Raw genomic sequence first — 25,241 nt, 5'->3', positions numbered from 1 at the left:
AGTAGGGGTGCATTTGAAAGTCACTCTTGTACGTTTCCTTGAATAACTTGAAAACTACGGCCTCTGTCGAAAACATATCCCAGGACAAAATTTAACTACACTAAATTTAAAATAAATGTTTAAAATCTCTGGGTCTCTTATACAAAAAACTGAGAAACTAAAATTCATAAAATAAGAGAAGATGAAAAAATAAAAAGAAACATTTAAACATGTTTGTGTACTATTTTCAGAGCCATTCCTAGGCCTGGATAAATGTGGAAGGATATTCTTATTACAAAAAATTCAGCAGAGCCTACCCAATTGTTGCAGCTTCCAATAACGGTCAGAAACCACGGCTAAAATATTCGTGGTCGGAAACACCACGTTGATGTCACGGGTTCCCCAGGCCAACAGTAGGAAAACCAACCACACCGCGGTCGCTACGTCCAGTGCGGCCCAGCAGCATAGCGACCTCGCGTGGTCGGAACTCCTGTACGGTAGCAGCAGAGCTGCGTCAGGCGGTGTGGCATGGCTGCGGTGGTAGAAAGGCGGTCGGGCGGTCTGCCATGACGTGCATCAGTAATGGTGAGATCAGCGTACGAACTCTAGCCTTGCGTCTGGAATCGGCGAACAACGAGTGGATCGACGGCAGGAAGGGCCTAGGTTCGGAGGACCCCAAGTATGCGGCCCCGTAGGATAGCGAAAGGCTCCAACGAATGGCGGGTGAGCGACAACAGCCTCAAGGAGTCTACAGTGGTCATCGACTACATGCTGCCTGTCGAGTGCACAGCCAGTATTTATGCGCTTCAGGGCAGGCTAGATGACGAGTAGGCGGCCAAGTTGTCACGTACTCTATTTGCCGGTGTGTCGCAGGTTTGAGTAATACCACTGGTCACTGAACGAGCGTTTCCCAGTGTCCCTTGTCAGGCTTGGTGACGAAATGCTGTGCTCGCTGACTAAGGCAAACAAAGCGATTACGGAAATGAGAACTTCGATAGGCCCGTGCCGCTACAGTATTAAGTTGTAACAAGGAACACGAACTACTGTTAACATCGTAGTCGAAACGTGTGTTTCAGGTATCACAATACTGTGGATGGATGGGTGGGGGACGGCAGAGGGGGAGGGGCTAAAAAATTATACATCGGTAGTGGATGCTAAGCTTAGGACAATGAGATAAGGAACTAATGATCGGTAATGGATATTTCAGGCGATTAGAATTCTTCTTATACTCATTGTATGTAATATGCGTGTTTGTTAACTGATTAACTTTTATTTATATAATATAATGGGCGATCAAATATTTTCAGTTTGAGGGCGTTGCTCCAACGTATATCCAATGCTTGGCGACTGTGATGCGGGTATATTAGCACCGACATGTAGGCAAGTGATTAGTCATTCTTATCTTTCCGAAGTGCTTGTGGTAAATGCGGAAACAACTATGACAACGTTATTGCCAAATGCGTCCATACAGGACCAACACGCTCTTACTCTTTTCTTCTCTGCCGAAGGACAAACAACGGTAGACATTGTACTGTTTCTCCTGGGTGGACTTGAGTTCAAAAAAAAATTGTAAACTAAATATTACGATAAATTTTATAAATAATCGATAAGTACGCCAAAGAAGAAGAGATAGAACTACAATGGACATGTTTGCCTTTCGCGGGCAAGCGCTGTACCAACTTAGTTACCCAAGCACGACTCACGCCCCGTCCTCACAGCTTTACTTCTGCCAGTACCTCGCCTCCTGCCTTCCAAACTTAACAGAAGCTCTCCTGCGAGGTTCGCAGTACCTCGTCTCCTACCTTCCAAACTTTACAGAAGCCCTCCTGCGAACCTCGCAGGAGAGCTTCTGTAAAGGTTGGAAGGTAGGAGACGAGGTACTGGCAGAAGTAAAGCTGTGAGGACGGGGCGCGAGTCGTGCTTGGGTAGCTCAGTTGGTAGAGCAATTGCCCGCGAAAGGCAAAGGTCCCGAGTTCGAGTCTCGGTCCGGCACACAGTTTTAATCTGCCAGGAAGTTTCATATCAGCGCACACTCCGCTGTAGAGTGAAAATTTCATTCTAGAAACATCCCCCAGGCTGTGGCTAAGCCATGTCTCCGCAATATCCTTTCTTTCAGGAGTGCTAGTTCTGCAAGTTCTTCTGTAAAGTTTGGAAGGTAGGAGACGAGGTACTGGCAGAAGTAAAGCTGTGAGGACGGGGCGTGAGTCGTGCTTAGGTGGCTAAGTTGGTAGAGCACTTGCCCGCGAAAGGCAAAGGTACCGAGTTCGAGTCTCGGTCCGGCACACAGTTTTAATCTGCCAGGAAGCTTCATATCAGCGCACAATCCGCTGTAGAGTGAAAATTTCATTCTAGAAACATCCCCCAGGCTGTGGCTAAGCCATGTCTTCGCAATATCCTTTCTTTCAGGAGTGCTAGTTCTGCAGGTTCGCAGGAGAGCTTCTGTAAAGTTTGGAAGGTAGGAGACGTGGTACTGGCAGAAGCAAAGCTGTGAGGACGGGGCGTGAGTCGTGCTTGGGTAGCTCAGTTGGTAGAGTACTTGCCCGCGAAAGGCAAAGGTCCCGAGTTCGAGTCTCGGTCCGACACACAGTTTTAATCTGCCAGGAAATTTCATATCAGCGCACACTCCGCTGTACAGTGAAAATTTCATTCTAATGGACATGTTATTCCATGGACTCTTGAACTTATATGCATGAATTATCTTTCCTTTGTCTTTCACTTCTGCTTGGATTCTGACCTAAGAGGACGTTCTTGTGTAAAGCTCATCTTGCTGTACCAGCTGATAATGCAAGTTGTACTTAAAACCCGAAAAATATAATGGTTATTTTGTGAAAAGAATTTGTGTATGTGGTCAATCAATTGGTAGTCTGATACCTGGATTGTCTTAAGTAGATATGGGCCTTAACACAGAATTTTCATTGTTAGGCGCCATCTTAGAAAATCTTTAACGCTTTTCTTTTAGCTCATCTTCAAGACGTGCCGTCGGTTAGGACAATTAACCTTATTTCAGATCCCACGAGACCGGAGGCAGCTACTAACAATTTAACAATTTTACTTACAGATTTTCTTTATATAACGAGATAACATCCCAGGCAGAAAAGGTCTGGTCACAGGATTCCAGTTCCATTATAGGATTTCATTTGTAGATGCTACTCTTGTTATGTTATATTGAGGAATCGAGACGAAACCACGATGTTAAGTTACGTATTGCAATAGTGTACATCGTACAGACTTGGCAAATATTCTCTGGTGCAATAAGCACACGACTTCTCACGACCCAGGAATAATATCTGTAGTGTTGGGTAAATAAGAAAAGGACAATTAATTATCCACGATTACCGAACTACTTTGAGAACTGAGCTAGTTTACTGAGTGCTTATACACGACGGGCTAAATTAAACAACATATTACACTGTTAATAATATTCCTACATAAGTTATTTCTCTTTTATGCTGAGCCATTGCATTAATGCGTGTTTCTTTTTTATATAAGTCACGGCTCGTATTCATTCTATTACATTACACTGATAGCAAAGGAAAGGAGTCAGAAATAATTTTTATTTTATTACATTACAACACCCATCGGAAAATGAAGAATGTGTATGGGGCAGCATGTCTGTCGAAAACCACCGTTATGTAACAGGCGTCAAGGGGTGCTGCTGCTTCATGATAAGGCACGTCCCCATATCGCAAATGTTGTAACACCGAAGTTACGCTAACTCAAGTGGGAGACACTCTAACACCCACCGTATGGTCCTGAGCTTTCCCTATGTGATTATCATACCTTTGATCCCTGAAAAAGACCTTAAACGGCCTGCAATTCCAGTCGGTGGAGGATGTGCAGGAGGCAGTTAAGGACTTCTTCACGCAGCGGAACACAGTGTTTCCCCAGACGGGTATCTTCAACCTGGTGCGCCAATTATTGGTTTTCTGAATGCTCACGGACAGTACATGCGTAACGGAAATGACTGAAGGAGGTACTGGGAAATTGGAAAGAGGAATGTCTTCCATAAATACAACAATCTGACACTACACTACAATTGGCAGAGCACAAGTAAGTAAATGCTTAAGAATGCGTTTCAGCTAGCCAGGAAAACACGCCAGAAAAAACTATAAAAATATTATGGTGCGCTGTAGGTTAGAGATGCCTCGAAACAGAGAAGTCAAGAAAACAAAGAAAAGTATATGGAGACTCAAGCGAGTACGATAAAAAGATATGAAGAACGTTATTGGGCAAATTTACAAGATGACTGAGTATATCAGGTAAATATTTCAGCATTTTTCTTGCAAAACAATCTATAATAGCTTGTAACATACGAAGGAAACAAATCTTGAAATAAACAACTTTTAACTACCGGAAGCAACAGAGTGGAACTACTCGTATTTTAAGAACGAAATATTAAGTTTAGTAGGCCTATTTAAGAACGCGTAAGAATTTTCCAGCATTATCGACGAAATTAAGGAAACAACACGGATAGGAAATGAAAGCATTCTGAAAACGCAGGGTGCAAAAAACAAAACTGAAGTACGAACGTGATGGTTGATGAATTTTACGGAAATTAAAGGGAAAATTAAAATAGCAGTTGTTGTTGGATCAGGTAACGCACTCAACCTTATGGAAATGGTTTTCCTCAGTTTGGTAAATTAGTGAGCGGCGTATTAGATGGTTAACGAGGTTATTAAAAAAATATTGTCGTTTAAAACAGTAAAAAATGGAAATAGCACACTTCCAAAATATTTTTCTTTCAGAGAGCTCAATACCAACCGCAAACTCATATGTGACAAAGCTAGCGATGATACAGCAACGTACATACAACCCTTCCAAAAAACACTGCAGGAACAAATACCCAGCTTCAAAATTATCTCCCTAGACTACGGCTATTTTCCCGCTACGCAATAAATGGTTCAAATGGCTCTGAGCACTATGGGACTCAACTACTGAGGTCATTAGTCCCCTAGAACTTAGAACTAGTTAAACCTAACTAACCTAAGGACATCACACACATCCATGCCCGAGGCAGGATTCGAACCTGCGACCGTAGCGGTCTTGCGGTTCCAGACTGCAGCGCCTTTAACCGCACGGCCACTTCGGCCGGCTACGCAATAAATCTCGTCGTTTCTGTGCACCTACAAAATGAGTAATGTAATAAGGTAGTTATTGCAAAGCTGCACGTACGTCTGCAAACAAGACGTTACACTTTTATACGGAAACGAAATTTAAAATTATGTCTCTGATAGAATGACAACACTGAACGTGAACAGATATTGCTCTTGCGTAAGAACCGTATGCATCGCTTACTCCCAGACTGGACAGAACTTCGTCGAAGGCGAATATAAATGTTACACGAATTTGGCTAACGCGACAGACCTCTACTAGCTTTTACCTGTCGAAACTGTCACTCTTATAACAAGATCGTTAATTTGTTCTTTGTAAATGCTGACATATCTCTTGATAAATGAAAACTAAAGAGTACAGGCCATTCCTGGTTACGCGTTATTAAATTAAATACGATTTCCACACGTGACAGCCATGTAAGGTTTCAACGCAGAAACTCGAACCATAGCGCTTCGCAGGCTGTTAAGGTTTTTGCTACGTTACACACTAATGTCGTATTAAACCTGTCATCTCACAATTAATTCGATCCCTGTTTCTCTTCCTTAATGAACCTTACGTCGCTCCCTCCCTTGCTCACATCCAGTTCCCAGTACTGCGAAACCCCCCGTCACTCTCTCTCTCTCTCTCTCTCTCTCTCTCTCTCTCTCTCTCTCCACGCAGAGTAGAAGCAAACTCAACAGACTAACTTTGTCGACATTATTCACAGATGTTGGCCATGTCTTCTGACACAAGGCGTTCTCTGCCTCCGCTAACGTATTACTGTGTAATTTGATATAAATCTGTGAAGGGCGTATTACCAGCATGATACTCCGATGGGGCGGTTCTCATAAATCAACTACTCATCTCCACGAGTCACGGAATACTGCGAAACATATGGTGACAAAACTGTAACAGCAATGAATAACCACCGGCACATAGGCATACCGATTTGTGCAGTGTAATCCACTGAGTACCGCTTACTTAAATTACACTTTGACGCGTTTTGCGCCGAACGCCTTTCCTTTCCAGCAGACAGCTACAACGGCTGAGAATACCCTAGTGACCGAGGACCACAGATTCGCCAAGCGAAATTTCGTAAAGTTTCTTCTTCACTTGATTCCAGAAGAAAAACGTCACCCATTGTCATATTTTGCAACCGAGACGAAGTAGCAAAGTCGGAGGACGAAACTTACAGCTTAACGTCTAGTCGACGTCTGGGTCATTTGAAATGGAGCACAACCTAGACGTAGTAGGACGAGTCATGGAAATGGCCATGGCCAAATATTGCCAAAAATCTCGCTATTTGCTTCAAGTGATTTCAGGAAACCAGCAACATTAGGATGACAGGAAGGGGTGTAGTGCCGTACAGCTCTAGAGGATAAGTGCGCTGCCTTAATTGCTGCCCTATTTCGTTCAGTATCGAACGGCGTAGCATGATCAACCTATTTTGGAGTTACCTGACCATCGGTTTGTTTCTTGGTCGATTCGAATCCACATTAGTGTCACTCGTCACTTTAAAACGAAGCGCGCATTCAAGTTACTACTGCACTTTTCCAACACAAATAGCATGATCCATATTTGGCTGTGCAGTGTTTATTGCCAAGTTTGAGGAGGCCAGGACGCATTCAGATTCGATCCTATGTACGTAACTGTGTGCTTTGAGCAAATACGAATTACAGGCCTGCAAAAATCACAAATTTACATTTTATACTTAATTACTTACACATACTTCCAAACTACATAGTACTATGGAGTGCTGCACCAAATCAATTTGCGCAGTGAAGACCACAACAACAACAGATTATGAGCACAATTTCTTTCGAAATGGTGCGGAAGCAGAGAGTCTGAAACGCGCTGTGTACGTGGTGTGTGGCAAAAGAAATGAGACTGACAACGCCGCAAGCGGTTTGGCACGCTGTGTTGCTCTGCTTAGGTAGATCGGTGTGTTTATCTCGTCCACAGGCGCAGTCAGAGTTACAGCTCCGTACAGCCCTCCCGTGATTTTGAGAGCGCCGTCAGTACAGATGTGTTATTGTTGTGTGTTACGAAAATGGGACAACGGAATTTAAAGCAACGTTATGCCATCGAGATTCGTGTGAAACTTCGCAAATCCGCGAAAGTGACCTTGGAAAATCTGAAATGGGCCTAAGAAGAACATTCACTATCAAGAGAACAAGGTTTTTGCTGGCAAAAATTATTTTTGGAAGGTCACCAATACATGGAAGGTGAACCTCGTTCAGGAAGCCCTGGTTCAACATCAAAAACCGATGAAAACGTCGAACGTTTGCGTTCTCTTGTGAGAATTCGTTCCTCCAGGTCAAATTGTCAACAAAGTGTTGAACAAAGATGTCCTTGAAAGTCTGAGGAAAAGGGTGAATCGAGTGAGGCCCGACACTGCAGTCAAGTGGATGACTACCCCCCATTCCACACGGCCACTTCCATCATGAGACTTTTGCCCCCACATAGCATTCCTATTGTTCCACAGACCCCCCCCCCCCCCCCTTACTCACCTGATACGATTCCTAGTGAACTCCTTCCTTTTCTAAAATTAAAAATGTCTTAGAAGGACGTCATTTTGAGACTCTGCAGAACAATCAAAAGAATGTGATCAACATTTTAAAGGCCCTACCAGTTGAAGCCTTTCAACGCTGCTACCCAGACTGGGAACAACGATTCCGCCGTTGTACGTCTGCCGAATAGAACTATTTTGAAGAGGACAATATTGTTGTTTAAAAAAAATTTGGTAGATAAAAAATAAGTCTCATTACTTTTCTCGCACACTTCGTATTCGCGATTTACTTGGGTGTCAACCTTCATGCACTTATATATTACTAACAAGCTTGAATGTAATTCAGGTACATATATGAGTCCTTGTCGTTACCCATGCTAAAAGTGAAACATATTTGTCTGCTGTACTACATACTGTACATTACCAGTGTTTAATTAAACATTCGCCTGTAGAACAGAAGGCGTTGGTCAGGAAAAATTACTTTCATTATTTACCTACCAGGAATGTTATTGAGCAAAGGATCAAAGATTTTTGTTTTTGGACAACATGGTTGTGGAGATGAAGCAGCGATTATATGATTAACCAATTATTCAAAAACAGTCTTAATCACATTTATTATTATTATACTGCCAACCGGTTTCAACCCGACGTAGGAGTCATCTTGTGGGCGTTTACACCATTGGTCCACTGCTGGTGGTGTCACTCCTGTCTACATAACGGCAGGAAACTTCCAATGTCTTCAGTTAAAATGAACACCCTCTATATTAGACTGTGGTGGTGTCGTGCGATATCCCATGTCAGGGACTAACAACGTGCGCACAGCTTATAGGTAGAAATGGAGTGTTGATAGCCAGACAAAAAATTATGGAGCGGGTGTAGATCTGGCCATGTGGCTAGTCACGGAGTTTACACTGGCTGCAGTGGTTCCAACATGAGCATCGACCAGGTGCTACCACTCACATAAGCCTGAAGCACAAATTTCTGGGCCTCAAAAATTGCCGTTCAGTTCTGCTCGACGTGACGAAATGGCATCATAGGGATTGGCTCCATGGCACTAGGCGGTCTTATTATATGATGAGACAAGTAGCCGTTCATTTCGCTCCTATCCACAATGCCTTCATCCACTGATCGTTTGGTTGTTGCAACGGAAGGAAAGCTGAGAATCTCGGTAAAGAAGATATAGTGTGAGCCTCACAACACGCGAAATCGGCGAATGCATTCGTTAGGAGGATGCTAGGAAATGGTAGTGGATTTGGTCCAGTGATTGGAGTCCGTATCAAGTAGGTATGACAGCAGCTTTCAGACCGATTCAGACACGCACTGTTAGAATAGTAACAAGTCAGTACACCCCATACTTAAGTGTAACAGAAAGATTCTCAGGGAACTTAAAAGAGATTATCTGGAATAAGACGACTTGTTCCCGGGAATCCCTGCACGGTAAATTTAGGGGACTGATATTCGAAAAAAAAAACGCATATTTCATGCAAGGGCTACGAGAATAAGAGAAGAGGAATAAGGCGTGTACTAAGGTGGACAGGCAGTCAAGATTTTATATCGTTATGTGGAATCCTGTGCAATGCACTGTCCAGTGCCTTGCGTAATATAATATGTACTGTAGATTCGGAGAACTCTGTGATTGTTATTAAGATAATACTAGAGTCCGTGGTGACGCTGCTGTATTGTTACATTCAAAATTCACGATCTCCAGTATTTCTTGATAGAAAACAACTCACCCAGATTGGGAAAATAATTACACAATTATACAGTACATTGCTCTTCTTCCGATAGTAGCTGCAACGAGGGCACATTGTCGAAATCGCATTAAACCTGTCAAAAGTGCAGACGTGCGAAGTTCTGTCGGGTGCAATAAGCGACCGCAAGACTGACCCACGAGCTGCAACTACGGCACAGAGCATTTGGTGTCCTGGCGGGGGCTCAGCTATTTAAGTATACCGAAAAAAAAGTTAGTAAAGAAGACTAAATAGGAAGCAGACCTTCAGAAGCGACAGAAGTGAGGGAAAATTTGGATAAAAGCGAAGCAAGTGCCTTGCAGCAGTGACAGCAGCAGCTACACCACCTGATGATGTCTGGCACTTGCATCGATGAGATACTCTGCGAGTTACAAAATACGATCCGGCAGCAGATCCGAGAAGCATATTTGCAAGGTAAAAACAACCATTCCGAGTACGACGTTATTACCTAAGTGGGCTTACCAGTCGTGATGATTCATATAACAACACTTCACAGAAGACTGCTGCGCTAAAAATGTCGTCAAGGGAGTTGGTATAACTGTCTCGCTACCAGCTCTGTAAAAGGGTTCTCAGAAGCAAGTGCGGTCATTCAACGTATCAGCACAATGACATATTTTTCTTTGGCTATTAATCCCTGGAATTGTTTAGAAACTGTGGGTAAAAAGGGTCGCTACTTAAACGTTAGAAATACTTGTCAGAAACGAACAGGTTAAAAGAATCCACGACGCACCCTTTAAAAGTTTATGAAACTGGATAAAAATGTGACTCGCAAAAGGGACAAACCATACCTCCTAACCGCGACAGAGGTCAGTAGATGCCAAAAGAAAACACAAAGAATTACTGCAAGACTGGTGTCCCTGGCAGTGGAGAGGTTCTGAGGAATGCCGACCAGCACCTCTGTTTGGATTTCCTTCCCGTACCGCAGCAGGACTCGACTCAAATGACCGAAACAATGCAATGACAACGGCCCTGCACCTGTGCAAACAGTCCGTCTCAGCTCGGTTTACGAAGGGCCCAGAGATGCTTATACTTATTTACTAACTGGTGTAAGCTAGAGAACAGATCACACAAACCGAAGTGGAGCTGATATATTCCTACATCAGAAAAGTCAGCCGCTCCCATGTTCTCAGGGATAAGCGGGTGGCGGTTTAAATCTTGACAGCTGAGAATAAAATACGGTCTTAGGACTTTAGCCCAGCACTCTTCATGCACCACAGAAGAAGACCAAAGCAAGACACAGGGAAGTATCATATTAAAATGTGAAAACATGTAGTGTGTGGACATTAAGTTGAGAATGTGGGTCTCACGGGGAGCGTGCAAGGGATAAATTCCTGCAGTCGCACTATCCTCTGTGACCTCGGTGGCTCAGATGGACAGAGCGTCTGCCATGTAAGCAGGAGATTCCAGGTTCGAGTCCCGGTCGGGGCACACATTTTCAACTGTTCCCGTCGATGTATATCAACTCCTGTCGACAGCTTAAGGTCTTGATTTAATTATCATTTCATTAAGTTCATAATTGGTCAATGGAGAGCTTCCATTCTGAATACCAGGAGTGGACGTCTGGGGGAAGACAACAGGGCCCAGTTATCAGTCACTTCTATTCCGCAAATTTTGCGTGTCGCGCGCAGCGAAAATAACGCTAGAACTACTAATACACTGGTGTAAGTGCACTGCTTCATAGTTAAACATTATATAATTGGTGAAGAGAATGACGGAAACGTGGATTTAGTAAAACCAGAGAGAAATAACATTGGAATCACGCGAAAATCGATGCTGTAAATTACTGCTGAAAAAGAAGTAAAATCTATTTTAAAATGCGAATCAAGTAAACTGTCCAGAGCTTGAAGGGCCACGCGATGTCGACTGGCCGCCGTGTCATCCCCCGCCACTTGACGTCATGCGGATGCAGTATGGAGGGGCTTGTAGTTAGCACACCGTTCTCCCGGCTGTTTTTCCCACTTTACAGCCCCTGGAGCCGCTACGCTTCAACCGCATAGGTTCTTTAAATTGCTACACATGTAAATAAATATGTGTAATGATTCTTATTCGCGCCGTCGCCGTACGGTAAAGATATCGTAGGGAGGTATGATTATATCTGAGTAAACTGACGGAAAATCGAAAGCCATCCTATCAATTTTTTATGTACGGATTTTTGGAACTGATGCGCTAAAAACTTATTTACTTGCACTTTCCGAATATTGTGTTAGTTAAAAGTTATAATACGTTGAAGTCGCAAGTTTTCATTCTCCTACCGATCTACGTCGTAATCTCCACATCCCGATGCGACGAGGACTTGCATTTGTAAATGGACCTTTTTCGGAGAAGGAGTCAACACGAAGAGAGAATAGCCGATGCACCAACACCGAGATTGTTGTACATCGTTAGGGAGACGAGGTAAATATCAAGCCGTACACCAAAACTTAAAGTAATTAATCTTCAATCAATGTTCCAGAATTGCGACAACGTTTTTTAACCCGCACGCATGCACTCTCGCATGCGTTTCCGGACTTACAATTTCTGGTGCGGCTAGATGTGCATTAGCATAACTACGTCAGTTCCGAACAATTCACATTATCTCTCTCCCTAACCACTATACATACAAGTGGCCGTTTAGTTGGCATCATGAGGCTGAGTGCACTCTCAGCAGCCTTCCCACCAAAGAAACATCCTTGGCAGTAGCAGGAATCGAACCCACTTCCTCCAAATGGTATCCCTCTACGCTGACAACCCCAGCAAAAGTCAAGCTCTAACAGCATGTCTGACGTTAAGAAGCCGGGCATATTTTAGCTAGTAACAGAGGGGGCAGGGGTTGGGTGGGTGGCGAAGGGGGAGGGGAAGAGGGTTAATAATAGCAGAGACGAGTTAATAGTTTCGTATTTTTTCAAAATAGTTACTTCCAAATTGGAAGTGTTGGTTCATATTGAACAATACAATGTTTCATTCTCCAAGAAATTAATGTGTCATTTCCACAAGTACATTCACTTTCTGCAATTCTTCAATATTCTCGTACAGTTCCGCGATTTGAATTCTCGGGTCATCGTTTTACTGCGTTACCTCTGTGAATATTGCGCGGAAGTTTTTTGGAACATGCCGTTACTGAGCGATTAACAGTGGCAGTTTTGTACATTCAGCCTGCTTATAACACAAGAATAGGATATATAGCTGTGACAGAGTTCTGAATGAATAGGGTAGCTAACAAAACAGGCGATAATATAAGATTTAGTTGAATTTTTCGTGTTTATTGCCATCCGGAAAGATCACTGTAATGTTTCTCGCACAACTGGAACAGTCACTGAGGAACGTCAAAACAGAAGTTGTCTCAACGCCACTTAGAGAGGTTCTTTTTCAATTATATCTTCACGGTTACTACGAGAATGGCGTTTGTTGTGCTAAGAAATATTTTTTTATTCCGTCTTTAATGTGGCTGTCGTGAGAAACATCATTGCTTGTGCCCAATTAGAGATGTAATTCAATGTATGTAACCCTTATTCTAACCTCTTGGGTGACAAACAACGGGTAATAAATAGTTTGTCCCATAGGTGTGGAGTCGAAACTATACAGGCTGTAGAGGATCCTAAACTGAATAGTTTGAGATGGGAACTAATGGCCGCAAGTGAATTTAGTTTTTCATTGACACATACGACTTACACTTTATATCAACCACTCAAACTGATAGGAAATCTTGTCCGTCTCTCTGTATGCTTTGCGGTGGAGCATAAAAATTTGCTATACACTCACATGATCCCGTTTTCTGATTTTCAGTGTGGCTGGCAACTACGAGCTTTGTTCTGAGATTTCATACACCTACGAGTTCGTGTCACCCAGTAACAAAATGTGCATCGCGGGCATACCACAGACAAGTAACGAAATCTGCATTTAAAAATTCTTTTTGTGGTGGTCCTGGTGTAAACAACATTGACAATGCCTTGATACTGTTGCAATGCGCGTTATGGAAAATCCGTTGGCACTGCTGGGGTTGATTCTGCATGTTCATCTAGTTAAATTTTACGAGGACCGTGCCCTCTCCCTCTGCATCTGTCGTCCCCCTCACGCCCGGGGCCCCTCTTTTCAGACACAATACTCATCAAGACGTTCTGTTCTATGAACAGAAATTTCACTTATTCCCAGTTTCGAATGCACATATCACGCAGACTTGCCACTTTATGGCTCATCCAGCAACTAACCTTCTTGAACATGACGTTCTCTAAATCTTGATGAGTTCTAAGATCCAAGGAGCCATCTGAGTCCCCAAGTTGAGAGAAGCACCAGAAGCCACTAAGTGCAACATTGCTGTACACGTTGTACCACAATTAGTATCGAAAACTTGCTCACTAGATTTACGAGGATAATCCCAAAAGTAAGGTCTCCTATTTTTTTTTATAAGTACATAGACCTGTTTATTTCTACAGCGGTTTACATCAGTTTACAGCTTGAACATTTAGCTATTTTTCGACATAATCACCATATCTGTCGATGCATTTTTGTAGACGCTGTGGCAGTTTTTGTATGCCCATGTCATACCAGCTCGCCGCCATGCTGTTCAGAAAGTCACCCCATCGTCGGAGCTGAATCACTCGGACCACAATTAACACTGACAGGTACTGCCAGACTCTGAAAAAAATTCAAACGGGCAATTCAGAACCGGAGAAGAGGAATGTTGAGCAAGGGCGTACACATGCTCCATGACAACGCTCGCCCACACATCGCTCGGCAAACCGTTGCTCTCCTGCAACAGTTTCAGTGGAACATAATCAGCAACCCACCCGGTAGTCCAGATTTGGCGCCCAGTGACTGTTACCTGCTCCCTAGGTTAGAAGAACATTTGGACGGAAAGTGATTCAGCTCCGAAGACAAGGTGAAAGAAGAGGTTCAGAATTTTCTGGACAGCATGGCGGCGAGCTGGTATGACATGGGCATACAAAAACTGCCACAGCGTCTACAAAAATGCATCGACAGAGATGGTGATTATGTCGAAAAACAGCTAAATGTTCAAGCTGTAAACTGGTGTAAACCATTGTAGAAATAAACAGGTCTATGTACTTATAAAAAAAATAGGAGACCTTACTTTTGGGATTACCCTCGTATATTAACTTTTCAAGATATCACAAAAAGCGCAAAAGCGGCAGTTAGTGTGTAAGGGATGGAGGGAAGGAGAGGGCAGTGCCAAATGACATGTCACTTGTGTGTCACTTGAGCCGGCCCCGCCCCCTCTCCTCTAGATGCGAGTGCACTCCTTAAACTTTGTGTCACCTCGCTCGGCGACAAGATCAAGAATGTGCACGACGTGCTACCGGTGGTTTGAAGTGTATGACGTAACTGGTAGTGTAGACACATCACATTACGATTCAACTATCAACGCAAGTTCTACAGTTGATTAAATCTGTTGACTGAGCTGCGTTTAATCGATAGAAACGGGTTCTCAAATTGCCTTTGTACGAATGAAGATACCTATATGCAACTCACGGAAAAATTTCGGATCTTTTTTTTTCTTTTAAGTTCAGAAAACTGTAAATGTTATACTCCGATACTCCGACTTTTATCTACACGGAGTTAGGCATTTCTCAAACATTCTTATACCATTTCATCTAAAGCTACTAGCAGCTTACTACCTGAAATCTGTACAGCAAACTGCTAAAACCTAAGTTTAATATTTAACGGTAATAACATGAAATATATTTTTTATGAAATACTTACTTTAAATATAAATATAGTTCCAGCAATATTATTACTTTCAACCTTCCACATTCATCCTAAATTGTGTAATCAAACCGATTTCTTTGTTGTCCATATAACCTTCCTTTTGTTCAGGAACTTTAATAACAGTGTAAAACACAGAAACTGCAATTGTCCATGACATATTACATCTGCTATTAATTTCTCCACGATAATGAATCGTGCCTTATTCGTGCTTGATATGTCACGCAAGCCTACAGCATTAATCATCTTAAATATCTCGCATTCTAAGTTTCCATTTAACGGTTATGAAACACGGTTACGAGCAGTTCTGCATAGCACTGATTCTTCTTTTTTCTTCTTCAGTCATCTTCCCTCTTAAGCTTCAACAAACAAGACATGAAAATGTAAACTGTCCATAATAACAATCGAAACTGAAATCCCATTACAAATACAATCGGGGATAATGGCACATAAGATTAGCGAGCGAGCATATACTGCTGGAATAACTCGACATGTGCGATAACTTAAACGTGCCCGGCCGATGTGGCCGAGCGGTTCTAGGCGCTTCAGTCTGGAACCGCGCGACCGCTACGGTCGCAGGTTCGAATCCTGCCTCGGGCATGGATGTGTGTGATGTCCTTAGGTTAGTTAGGTTTAAGTAGTTCTAAGTTCTAGGGGACTGATGACCTCAGATGTTAAGTCCCATAGTGCTCAGAGCCATTTTTTAAGCGTGGTACGTACCCCGTTGGCGACTGAGTGACACTTGGGTCAGCACAGCGTATGAGCGTCAAAAACTGGCGACGCCTCAGTGAAAACATCGAAATAGCTCACAGGCCACAAGGATCCCTGTGGCAAGCATTTTCCTCGGCTCGCCTTGCAGTCTTCAGCCCTTATGCTATACAATCTTCGGATGTCCTGCTCAAGGCTAGTAAGGAAGTTGCTCACGCCTGTCACCTCCTTGTAGGAAAAGTTACATTCAAGCATGTATAGTGCAAACCTATCGGAAATGCAATTCGGACATGGAATCAGTAAAAGAGCAAGACATTCTGCTTTCGTGCACTGAGGACCGACGAAGGATAGTAGTGACCTGAGCAAGTATTTTGTTATTTTAGCAAGTAAGAGTGTTTTGAGCCGCACATTCTGCGGTAAATTTTGTTTCTTTTGCGCTCGTAATAAGTGCAAAAGTGGACACATCGTATCTGCAAAGCAGGTGCGGAGGGCACCTGGATTCCTGTATGGAGACACCTACTGGTGGGGGCAGTTATTCCAAGGAAACGCCGTCCCACCTCAGAGATTCGCTGCGGGCCACAAAACCTTGCCGTGCAGGACAATGCTCATGACGTCACTTATCAAGGGAAACGCAGAGAAGACATACAAGACGAAATGATAAAAGCTAATTCGTATTGTGAGCTCTGTTAAAATTGTATGCTGCAGTAAAAAAATCCAACATGGAACCTATATAACGGAAGTGAAATACATGCGCGATAGAGAAGCAAGCAGAACGTGAATTTATTTTGTAGTGACTGGTGTTTGAGGTTTTCCAACAGTTAAAACAAACAAGTTAGGGGACCACAAAAGCTTTTACATAAGCAGCCTCAATATGATGCATGAACAACGGTAGGCACTTCACATTCCATGTGTTATATTCTGCCAAAGGTAGGCATTTGAATGCACTATATGGGGGCATGGGACTCGTGTAACACTTAGCTATGTATACGGCCAGACATGGTATCTACACATTTGCAAACGTTGGCGGTCGAGCGAAGGACTACGATGCAAAATAAATGCGTTTTTGGCATAAGAAGTAAAGTCCCTCAGTGCCGGACGGAGAACTAAATCTGTAGAACTGCCAACGGCACATAAAATACTCCTTATATTAAAGTTTGTGATTCACTACTTCAATTTTCTCGTGTGACTTCCCTCTGAAACACAATAAAAGCATACATTGCCTTGAACTCTATTCGTCTCTAAAAACGGTTAAAATTCCTGTGACCGTGATGGTGGTGGTAATTGTTAATACCGGTTGTAAAGAATAACGGAAATTTCAAAGCACGTCGAGCGTTATGATTAAATATAACGTTTATGAAAACCACTTGCACGCCAGAGCCACACGTACAAACCCATACAGGCGTAGTCTCAACTCGAACGACAGACATTAGTACCTGACTTCCAGACATTACGCACTTTAGTCCGGCGAAAATAACGCCTTAAATAGCCAGCAGAAACGTAAAGAACACATTAATCACGACGGTCTGACAACAGATTATTTGGAAATTTACTGGCAGCAAATGACCGTCATCCGACAATAATGGCAACATTTACGAGTTTCCACTCCGAGTTAAAAGGGCCCTCCCTCTTGGGTGACGATTTGACATACGTCTGGTAATGAACAGTAGTGACGCTATTCACATACGCGTCAAGCATGGACCAGCACCTACCCACCATGCGGAACTGAATAGACCAGAACGTCTGCAACGCGACTGTCAGGCACGAGTTTTGTAATTTAGTGACAAAATGGGTACTGAGGGAGATCCCTTTAAGCGCACATCTTTTGTTTTAAAGCAAAGGTCCCAAAGAAATGTACGAGAGTATGCGTTTGGAGCGAAAGCCTGAGATCATAGACTGGCAATTCGCATTATTTTAGGACATATGCAAAGCGTACGGACGATGTCACGTGATGTGTACTGGCGAAGTATACGCGTAAAGCAACAGACAACCTCAAACTTCTTGGCAGATTAAAACTGTGTGCCGGACCGAGACACCGAACTCGGGACCTTTGCCTTTTAATTTTCCAGGACGTTTCGTATTGACGCACACTCTTGCTGCAGAGTGAAAATTTCATTCTGGGAACAGACAACCCGGCTGCTCAAAATTCGTTCATTCCTGTCATTGGAGAATGAACCGAATTATCTTCGTTTCAAAAACAATTTTAGGCTACAGAGGAAGAATTCCTGAAACTGATACTTCACAGATACAAGTGCTTTTTGAGGGTGAACATTGTCCTTCTTAAAGCTGGTATCGGGATAAGTCCCAGTAAAGATACAACACGAAGGACTCATGATATCTTTCACATACTACTATGGCTTCGGGGATCCCCAAATCACTATGCGTGGCGGCCTTAATTCATACCTGGTCCTCCCCACACAAAGACACTGTGGAGAACTCAATTATGTCTCTTCAGCACATTAACACAAATATACCCTCCCCTCGTAATAGCCATACTCGCAGACAATGTTCATCCGATGCAGTGCAGAACCGAGATTTATCGCTGAAAACGATGTGAAGACACTTATCAGCAGTCCGTGGTTCACAAGTACGGCATCACTCCAAAGGCAGCCATGGCGGTTAAATCACCTAGCTGCTAATGGTCTCCATCCTGTGGTGCAGGACGACACCGTACGTTGCCGCGAGTCCGTTACTTGCGCCCGGTTGGCAGGTGCAGACGTGAAAAGTGCACTGTAGGGCAATCCCTGATGATGCGTGTGGTTCCTCATGTTCCCATCCGGTCCGTTATTGGCTACCCACATTCAGGCCCACCAAGATGACCATTTGCAACTAAGTCAACTGCTCATAAGGGTTTCTCATGCAAGCAAACAGCACTGCTGTGGGACCTTGCCCTTTAGACACTAAGCGCACGTCTCTCTCTCTCTCTCTCTCTCTCTCTCTCTCTCTCTCTCTCTGTGTGTGTGTGTGTGTGTGTGTGTGTGTGTGTGTGTGTGTTTATTTTCATACCGAACAGAGGTGGAGGTGAGTAGTGCAGGTTAAGATATGTTCTACTTTTGGAGGGAGCTGGGTGGTAATAAATCGGTAAGTGTGGCCTTTTTTGGGGGGAGGGAGGGGTTGTTAAGGAGAGGAATGAGATTTAAAATTACCTGTTGAGATTTCTGTCTAGTTTGTTATCAGTTGGTGTAAACACTTACTATTGATCACCGTTATCTGGTTACTTACCAGTAGTTTCTTTTCTGCCCTTGTTTTTCGGTTCGCATGCGATAGCATGCGCTACCTGCTGTGTCCCAAAACGCCGCGCAGAAAAACGGGAATCTGCCGGGGCTCATACCTCGTGTGCACTTGGTGATAGAAAAGGAAGGTTAAGTTTTCTTTTTAGCCCTTCGACTAGGGACAATTTGCTGTGCGCAAAAAAAGCATCGTCTTAGTGTCACTATAGTACAATGCAGGTTCAACACATGAAAATTACGCACTTTCTACTGCTTAGGCAAATGGATCAAATACTTTAGTTCTTTTGCGTTTGATGTGGTCTACGGTGGGCTTTACGAGGCTGCGGAGGCACCATTAGTTCATAGACGGTTCCTTAGAACCCCCCCCCCCTCCCCAAGAAAGACTTTTTTTACCACTTCTCGTACCAAAACCGAGCCGAGACTTTCTAACAACCCTACCACAACAAAGGTCAAAATTTTAATAACGATTGTGGTGTTGCTCACGCTGCTAAATACTGCATTTTCGGGCAACATCAGTCATATTATGTGGCAGGTGTCATTAGAGCACAGTTAATAGTCATTTCATGTAATAATGAAAAAACTAGGCACTCATCTTTTTGTGTTTCCCACGCTGGCCTCGTATTATCATGGCTCAATCGTTGAAAATCTAGGTGATTATGATTCCAAACTCGGATGCAAAAAGGCCTAGGTTTTATTCTGCTACATTCAAAAGTTTTATAGATGCGCTTCACAAACCATTCTTGAAGATTACACTTTTGCTGGAATGGTGATGTAAAAAAAATAATCAGCACTCCGAATTTAAGTTACACTTCCTTTTAATAGCTTTTATTGCAGCCGGACGGAGTGGCTGTGCGGTTCTAGGCGCTACAGTCTGGAACCGAGCGACCGCTACGGTCGCAGGTTCGAATCCTGCCTCGGGCATGGATGCGTGTGATGTCCTTAGGTTAGTTAGGTTTAATTAGTTCTAAGTTCTAGGCGACTGATGACCTCAGAAGTTAAGTCGCATAGTGCTCAGAGCCATTTGAACCATTTTTTATTGCAATATCACGTAACACACAAACATCACTTCACAATACAAAACATACTTGAAAACATCTTCCTCACATTTTATAAGCCAACTACAATATGCATCTTTCCAACATGACGTCCAAGACTTGACTTTTTCAAGGTCTGACTCTCTAACAACTCAACAACTAACTAACTATCGCTTACGTGGCCAAAAATCAGAGTTACAAGTCCGTCAAAGATCATAGTGACAAAAGAAAGAATACACATAAGAATAATATCATTGCAATATAAACATATCGATGTATCACAAGTGAAATCAAATCTGAATGTTGTCTCAGAAATATGTTAAGTAGTTAACAGAAATACAGTAGAATATTACTGCTATCGAGAGGTTCAGGTGCGGTACCGTAATGGTTACGTAATTCAAGTACCACTACAACTTCCACGACGGCTATGCACAGAAAATGGCTGAAAGTTTTACAAAGTACTCCTAAGTTCTTCATCTCGAAAACTTGAACATTTTATTTACTTTTTATCCGTTTCCGAAATACAGGGGTTAAGGGTTACCCAACGTCTGCACGTAAGATACGCACGTAAAATCCGAGATTGGGCGGAAACAGCCGATAAAGTGACGCAGCACAGAGAAATATTGTGTAAAGTGTCTCCGTTTTCATCAGAAGGGTTCTGGGAACCCCATGTGATAGTACTGAAGCAAAACGTAAAACTTTTGTACATGCAAATCCGGTTTGAGGTGTACAATTAGTTTTGCGTTATTTCGGTATTACGTAAGTAACTGTCTATCTAAATTTCACTGAACCATAAAAGTCTTTTCATATGAATGACATGCCTTGTTGTGGCAGGGAAACCGACGGAAAAATGCTACTATCGGAGCACAAAAAGGCGAATATGCTCCTGTTTAAAAGACACAGTCTGAAAACTAGGGTCCCAGCTGGCACATTCTACGTTCATCAGCACCTTAAAAATTTTCACAAAATTTTTGTGATGCGAAGATATTTGCCATTTTTTTTATGCTGAGAGAGGAGGAGCCATTGGCGTGGGAAACAGACGGACAAGTAAAAAATACTGGAAGATGGCGGACAGTGGTTGTGATACACAACGAGCAAAGGAGACAATGGCAGTGTCAGAGGAATGGACATAGTGGCAGTGGAACATAGTTGACAGTGACGAAACAGTGCCAAGGAAAGAGTAAAGAAGATAATGTCAGTGGGAGAGGAACAGAGAGACGGTGAAAGTGAAACTGGATGGTAGCCAGTGATAATGAGAGAGAGAGTCTATGGGAATGACAACGACGAAGAGAGAGATAGTGACTTTGAGAGGAGACAGCAGTAGTGGGAAGGAATGACTGAAGTAGTAACAGTAAGAGAGAACAAGAGGGAGACAGTGACGGCGAGAGGAGAGAGGAATAGTAATAGGACAGAACAGAGGAGACAGTGGCAGTGAGACAGGAGACAATGACAGTCAGAGAGACGCGAAGAGAGTATTATGGTGAACTGGGCTGAATAAGTGAGTGAGAATGAGCAAATGGGAGTGGATGAGTGTGAGCAATTTACAGCGATGTACTAGTGGATGTGAGCGAGTTACAGTTAGGGGAGATAGTCTGAGTGAGAGGCGAGTTTCATGTTAAAATGAGCGCGAATATTTTCTCATGCCAAAATATTTGGGAAAACTTTTAAAGCTGCTGAGGAAGGTATGATGAAAAAGCTGGTTCCCCACTTTTCGGAGCCTTTTAAACAGGAGCATATTCCCCCTTTTTTGTGCATCGACAGGAGCGTTTTTCCACTGGTGTAACAGTTTACTTGCACAGCTACCAGCTGGCTGTTACTATATATTCTAATTATTTTCATCTTTTTCTATCTTATAGTTGGCCGACAGAGCACTTAAGGGAAATAAGTTAAATGCCAACTACAATAAATACACACACACACACACACACACACACACACACACACACAAAAGCGAGCGCGTTCGGACACAAATGAACACAGAGAGACAAAAATAGGGCACATAAAATCGGTAATGTTGGCACCACATAAACACACACCGGACACCAAGAGTAACGCATGAAATTGTGTTTACTGTTAAAGTGGCACCAATTACAGTGAATTTATAATTTCAACTACAATATAAACAAAGAGTTTAGTGGATCACAGAAATTTCGTCTTCAACATGCTACCGCGCGGAGTGGCCGCGTGGTTTGAGGCTCCGTGTCACGGATTGCGCGCCCCTCCCACCGGAGGTTCGAGCTCTCCCTCGGGCATGGGTGTGTGTGTTGTTCGTAGCATAAGTTATGTGTAAGTCTAGGGACCGATGACCCCAACAGTTTGGTCCCTTACGAATTCACACACACAGATTTCAACAAGCTGATAACACGCAAAAGAACTGAAAAAGAGCTACTGCCTGTCACCATATGAGCGAAAGTAGCACCGCCGTCCAGAAATGACACTCACGTGTAACTGTAAGTAAGTACCCCTGCATTTTACGTTAAAATTTATATGTGAATGTTACTAATCTAAAATCTTTAAACGAACGTAATGTAACATTCCACGACACCCACTGATGATGCCTTGTTAATTATGGTGAAACGCGAATGGGCGATTAAATACATTTATCTGTAGCTTGCAAAAGGTGTTTTAATTGATACAAATTATCACACTCGATCGCGGCTACATCGTTGGCGTTTGCCACTTTGGAAACGATCTCCGTGGTCGTGTAAGTACTGGGAATTTCATGTTGCACTCACTATATCATAGGTGTAACGGGACTGCCTCAATTTGGGGAGACCCAACACCATCTTTATCTCCTACTGCGGGCAATATGGTGATGATGCCAGTGCTCGCCGTCGACCACAGCCAATTGTAACAGCGCATAAACAGGCCACAGCAGCAAACTCGCCAAGTCGGTGTTAGACGGAAACAATGAGTAAATAGCCATGTTACCCAGAACACCGTCTCAATATGAGATGTAAAAATCACTGCCCCACACGTATTCCTCTTACCACTGGACACACAGACTGGTGAGGGTGCAGGAACAATCGTAATGGACTCCCGAACCATGGAAAAGGTTGCCTGTATCGGTTAGCGACGGTCAGTGCTCAGAGTAGGGCGCAGGAACACAGAAAACAACATGAGGCCATGTGTCCAACTTGCTAACAGCGCATCTATGGAGCAGGTGGTGGAGACCTGGGCGCTGTGCATATGACATGAGATGAAACAGAGCACCCGATACATTTACCATCGCCTCTCAGAGACGAAAGATACAGGAACCTGTTCTCCAATCAAGTGCACTGTTCGAGAAGTCCTCTTACTCCTATGTCAAAACCGTTCATTGTGCAGTATACTGGAGCATGTACATCTAAAAACTTTGTATCCAGCGTATCTGTAAGTACACCGCCGTGCCTTAGACACATCGTGTCTCCATGTCTTACTTGATGTCTTAGAAATGTCTCAGGATTTTTGTTTCGAAAGACTTCCTCAACACTTCCGCGCAATTCTTCAGCACTGTTGTATCGGCGTTGGACCATATGGGACTTCACTGTTCCCCATAATGAGTAGTACGCCGTGATAAGGTCAGAGCACCTATTGTGATGACATCCGGGCCCATATTATGAGGCGAATTGCTTTCTAGCTCTCGTACGAAACGGAAATTTTCCTTAAACCAGAGGACCACCCTCCTCCTGTGTGAACTGCAAGGAATCGGACATTCATCAGAAAATAACACCCTACAGAGAGGCACGGCACTTGAAAAATGGGCCAATTAATCTGTTTCCTGTTGCATGTAGTTGTTACACGATTCATCCATAAACACAGGTCTTAATGCTGAATTTTTTTTTGTGTGGTTATACGTTGTTGGCGGCAGTACTAGAAATTCAGCATCTCTTTTGCAATGCATTTCACTGGAAACTGCTCATCCATTGAGTAATGGCGGCACATGTTTCCTGTCGCGTTTTCTTAAGGGGTTATAGGGAATTCCCGGATACACTGCAAATCTGTTAGTGCGCCTATGGTTCGTTGCAGGTGAGCTCTATTTTCAGTTACACACTGAAGAGCCAAAGAAACTGGTACACCTGCCTAATATCGAGCGCGTAGAAGTGCCGCAACATGACGTAGTATGGACTCGAACAATGTCTGAAGTAGTGTTGGAGGGAATTGACACGATGAATCCTGCTGGGCTGTCCATAAATCTGTAAGGGTACGAGGGGCTGGAGATCTCTCTGAACAGCACATTACAAGGCATCCCAGATATGCTCAATAATGTTCATGTTTGGGAGTTTGGTGGCCAGCGGAAGTGTTAAAACTGAGAAAAGTGTTCCTGGAGCCACTCGGCAGCAATTCTGGACGTTTGAGGTGTCGCATTGTCCTGCCGGAACTGCCCAAGTCCGTCGGAATGCACAATAGACATGAATGGCTGCCGGAGATCGCACAGGACGCTTACGTACGTCTCACCTGTCAGAGTAGTGTCTAGACGTATCAGGGGTCTCATATCACTCCAACTGCACACGCCCCACATCATTACAGAGCCTCCACCAGCTTGAACCGTCCGCTCCTGACATGCAGGGTCCAGGGATTCATGAGGTTGTCTCCATACCCGTACACGTAGATCCGCAGATACAATTTGAAACGAGACTCGTCCGACCAAGCAACATGTTTGCAGTCATCAACAGTGCAACGTAGGTGTTGACGGGCACAGGCAAGGCGGAAAGCTTTGTGTCGTGCAGTCATCAAGGATACAGAGTGGGCCTTTGGCTCCGAAAGCCCACAGCCACGATGTTTCAGTGAATGGTTCGCACGCTGACACTTGTTGACGCCCAGCACTGAAATCTGCAGCAATTTGTGGAAGAGTTGCACTTCTGTTACGCTGAACGTTGTCTTCAGTCGTCGTTGATCCCGTTCTTGCAGGATCTATTTCCGGCCGCAGTGACGTCGGATATTTGTTGTTTTACTGGATTCTTAATATTCACGGTACACTCGTGAAATGGTTGTACGGGAAAATACCCACTTCATCACTACCTTTGAGATGCTGTGTCCCATCGTTCGCGCGCCGACTATAGCTTCGCATTCAAACTCACTTAAATCTTGATAACCTGCGACTGTAGCAGCAGTAACCGATGGTCCTGCGCCAGACATTCGTTGTCTTATGTAGGCGTTGACGACCGCAGCGCCGTATTCTGCCTGTTTATGTATCTCTGAATTAGAATACGCATGCCTATATCAGTTTCTTTGGCGCTTCAGTGTATCGTGCACCTTCTCAACA

General features: G+C 43.6%; 1 non-coding gene across 1 annotated transcript; it reads left to right on the top strand.

Moving 5' to 3' along the window:
* Nucleotides 1-1,897: 1,897 nt before the first annotated feature.
* Trnas-cga (transfer RNA serine (anticodon CGA)) lies at nucleotides 1,898-1,972 on the top strand. The gene has a single exon. It is a non-coding gene; the product is annotated as a tRNA-Ser (tRNA).
* The last annotated feature ends 23,269 nt before the right edge of the window (nucleotides 1,973-25,241 follow it).

This window comes from Schistocerca serialis, chromosome 8 (assembly GCF_023864345.2).
Source record: "Schistocerca serialis cubense isolate TAMUIC-IGC-003099 chromosome 8, iqSchSeri2.2, whole genome shotgun sequence".
Lineage (NCBI taxonomy): Eukaryota > Metazoa > Arthropoda > Insecta > Orthoptera > Acrididae > Schistocerca > Schistocerca serialis.
Note: the sequence above shows the minus strand (reverse complement) of the source record. Positions and strands in the feature narration are given on the sequence as shown.